The sequence below is a fragment of the Chinchilla lanigera genome, unplaced genomic scaffold (genome assembly GCF_000276665.1).
Source record: "Chinchilla lanigera isolate Chin_1 unplaced genomic scaffold, ChiLan1.0 scaffold00054, whole genome shotgun sequence".
In the NCBI taxonomy this organism is placed as follows: domain Eukaryota; kingdom Metazoa; phylum Chordata; class Mammalia; order Rodentia; family Chinchillidae; genus Chinchilla; species Chinchilla lanigera.
The window spans coordinates 16686107-16689850 of record NW_004955455.1 but is presented as its reverse complement, the minus strand read 5'-3'; the positions used below and the strand labels follow the sequence as shown (position 1 = coordinate 16689850).

At 50.6% G+C, this 3744-nt stretch overlaps 1 long non-coding RNA gene across 3 annotated transcripts in view; it reads right to left on the bottom strand.

Annotated features, from left to right (window-relative positions):
• Window positions 1–3744, bottom strand: part of LOC106149862 — a 17261-nt gene that overhangs the window by 1580 nt on the left and 11937 nt on the right. For 2 of the 3 annotated variants that reach the window (XR_001236312.1, XR_001236310.1), the window contains exon 3: window positions 1036–2628. This is a non-coding gene — a long non-coding RNA (uncharacterized LOC106149862). The remainder of the gene's footprint in view (window positions 1–1035; window positions 2629–3744) is intronic. The other variant, XR_001236311.1, reaches the window with a different exon arrangement.

The following is a 3744-nucleotide window of genomic DNA, read 5'->3' as shown; positions in this document are numbered from 1 at the left end:
TCACACAGAAAACCCTTGGGCTGCGCGGCACTGGGCACCGCAGGGACTGACGGAGGGAGTGGGAGTTGCCAGTGCTTTCGGAGAGCAACAGAGCAGAACTGCTACATTTCCCAGGCTGCATGGCCTTGGACCCCTTCTAGAATCCCACCCAGTGAAATGGAAGTGCAGCAGCAGTGTGTACTCAAGAGAATGCGGACAGAGGGCTTCAGCTGCGGCACATCTGAGAACACGGAAGTCCTGGACGTGACCTGCAGGCCAGTGCATCGATGAGTGGCTGGGAATGACACAGCCATAGTGCAGAACGAAGCGGGCCTGTGAGCGTCGGCTTAAAGCCACGTCCGAGACGTAGTCATGAAAATGTGCACTGCAGAATTGACACCATGGCGCAAACCCGATTTTGCAAAAGGAACAAGAGCTTGTGCGCGTGTGCGTGCGCACGCGCATGGAGAGAACGGGAGGGGACTCGCACATCACATGACAGCGCTTGGGTGGTGCACGGGGAGTGCATAGGCCCCTGTATGTTAGTTTTCTTTAAGGACCGGCCTTTACTCCAAGTTACAAAATGAAGTACTAAGCCTAAGATCTTGAAGAGCCGCCAGATGGAGTAGGGGCCTGGGGGGGAGGGGGCAGCACCGGCCCAGCTGCCCCTCCCCCACTCCCACCCATTCTCCCAGGGGGCATCACCAGCTCCACCTCCCCCTGCCCTGAACCTCATCTCAGGCCGTGCCCAGCCAGTCCTCCTGGGCTGTCTCATGTTGACGCCGCCCCCGCTGCCCAGCCCACCTGCTCTCTACAGGCCTGCTGCCCCGGCCCTGACCCCTGTTCTCTGAGAGGTCCAAAGGCCACCTTGAGATAACCCAGCTCCAGGGAGATGGGGAGGGGGAGGTTCGGAGAGGGAGGGGCAGGGAGCAGGAAGGGCCTGGAAGGGGTAGGCTGCCTATTCAGGGCCTCTTAGGAGCCTCACAAGGCAGCAGCCACTGGGAACGGAGCACTCATTATGTGCCAGGCGCTGTGCTAACCCTTTAAATACCTTACCAGGTACCAGCCTCACAGCATAGCTGACAGTAAAGGTAATGGGTGCTGAAGCTTCATCTGGCATCTCTGGCTTCAGCTTGCATATCTGTAAAATGGGTGTGCTGAGAACAGTACCTTCCTTGCAGAGCTGATGAGAGGCTTAAAACTTTATAACATACATGTACATTCTCACAGCTCTTACCTAAATGTTCTTATTTATAGCTTTCTATCTTTTTGCTGTATATATTCTCATGTATCACTACCTATGGAAATCTATCAATACATATACATTAGAAGAGAGCCAATATTCATTAAGCGCTTGCTCTTGTCAGTAATTTGTCTTCAGACTCGTAGATAACAGCCCTGGTGATGGACGCAGACTGGACCTAGTTTAATCAGCTCCACAAACAACAATTAAGTCTTCCCCGATGGCCACCATGATTGACAGGAGAGGCAGGGAAGGCGTCACCCAACGCTACCCCTGCAGAGTTGGTGCAGATGGGCAGAATCGGGTGCACCTTGGGCGGATGTCTCTGATAAAGGACGACAGCAGGGACTGTGAAGGTGGATTCTGAGCTGCAGGAATGGGCACAACCATGGAAACAAAATATTGATGAATGGCTTCAAAGTTAAAATTCAGCCTAGCTTCAGCTGGGTTGCACGGTACTTTACAAGCTCTGTCTGGTCTGGTCCGTCCTCTGTCCTCCTGGAGACCTCAAGAGCAGGAGTGAAATTGGTGACGTCATGAAGAGCTGTCCCTGCTGTTCCCCCGCCGTGCCCAGCGCGGCGCGAAGCCCTGTGTTCTTGGCTTTGGTTGTGTAGCGCACATTGGTCATACACAGTCACGGCTGGGGCGGCATTTCCACACGTGCGTGTGCACACTCCGATCTCGTTCCCCCGGGACGCTGCCCTCCCTCCTCCTTCCCGCCCCATCTCTTCCAACCCCTTCCTTTTCTCTCATCATGTCCCGTCCACTTTCATGTTGTTTCTCCCCCCTAAATTCCACGCACGCAAGAAAACATGCAACACTTGCCTTTCTGTGTCTGGCTTGTGTCACTTAAAGTGATGATCTCCAGTTTCACTCATTTTCCTGCAAAGGACACGATTTCATTCTCTCTACGGCGTTATTTCCTCCTCTTAGGGCTGAGTACTACTCCACGGACGCGCCGGCCTGGTTGCACCTCCCTGGCAAGGTTGCGCCGGCACTTACACAATGTGGGTAAACAGCTGTGTGCTCCAATCCCTCCCGCGAGGTCTCTGGGACAGGTCTCTAGTTTGAGCCTAGCCTGGCTGGAAAGCAAAGCCAAACCAATCCTTCTGCTCCTTTCCAGAGGCTTCTGCTTGAACAACAAGGGTGCCCCCTAATGGGTAAATGTCACCTCACTTCAAAACAATTCAGACCCGGAGGGTGGTGGGCAGTGGGCAGAGTGGAGAGATTGGCAGGGACAAAGAAAAACTGCTGAGAAACAAACTGACTCAGTTCGTTTCAGCATGTGTTAAGGAGGTAAAAATGGAAGTGGTTGCGGTGGTGCGAGCTTGCAATCCCAGCACTCTACGAGGCTGAGGCAGGAGGATTGCACTGTTTGAGCCCAGCCTGGGAGACTCGATGAGAAACTGTCTCAAAAAGAAAAAATAAACTAAGAGTTAGACGGTTAGCTCAGTGTGGAGGGCAGGGTTTCATTCCCAGCACCACCAAAAAATGGTACAAAATAAGAAATACAAATGTCCAACAAAAAAGATAGCTTCTGTTGATTCCTTTATGTACTGAAACACAAGAAACCAAATAAGCCAGAGTCACAGCACATTCAGTGGTTTGGAAAGAAACTGCTCAAAGGAAACTGTCCTGGAAAAGCAGGCTGGAAACAATTCTGAGGACACCATGCATCTTTTTAAAAGCTAATCTACATTTTACACCCTTTGAATCATGTATTGAACGCACATCCCATAGTTATACCTGCATGGTAGGACCACTTAGAAGCATGTTTGATCTTCGTTCCTCTGCATTTTCCAAATATGATAAAGCTAAATATTTAATTCTCCCTTTGGAGAAAAAGATTTCTGTATAAAAAAAAGATTTAAAATTATTTTTATTCTGCTCTTATGAAAGAAAGTCTCCTCAAAGGTCCAGCTTACTCACTTAAATTACTCGACTGTGTCTCATCACTAACCACACCGCTCATGTTTGGGGTGTCCTGCAGGAGACCCAGGAGCTCTGCCAGTGGGGGTCAAGGAGGCAGCTCATTTTGGCCCCTCTTCTGAGGAGGAAGGCAGAATGGTTTCCACCCATTTGACAACTCAGCAACGCTCTAGTCAGGCCTGCTTCTGGATCCCAAGTCCTACTTCCGGTTTCCAAGTCCAACTTGTGGTTCCCAAAGCTACAGCTAATATCCTTCAAGTGGGCACCTGGCTGCCTCTGCTAGCATTGGAAGGGCATGGACATCCTAGAAAACCCTTCCAGGCCTGAATACATCCTCCAATCAGAGTCAGTGACTGCTGACTTGACAGGGATTTCAATCTAAGGCACACAGCAGGCCTCATGTTGCTTCCTCTGAAATGGGACAGTAACTCTCCTCTTCAATCCCACCTGTGTTGAGGTAGCAGGAAATGGCAGTAGTTATCCTATGTGTTATTAACCCAGGGACCAGTCCTTCCTATCACTGTCCTTGGGAACAGGAAGAATGTGATATATCGAGGTTTTCAGGTGAAATTTGGAGAAATGGGAAATTGAAA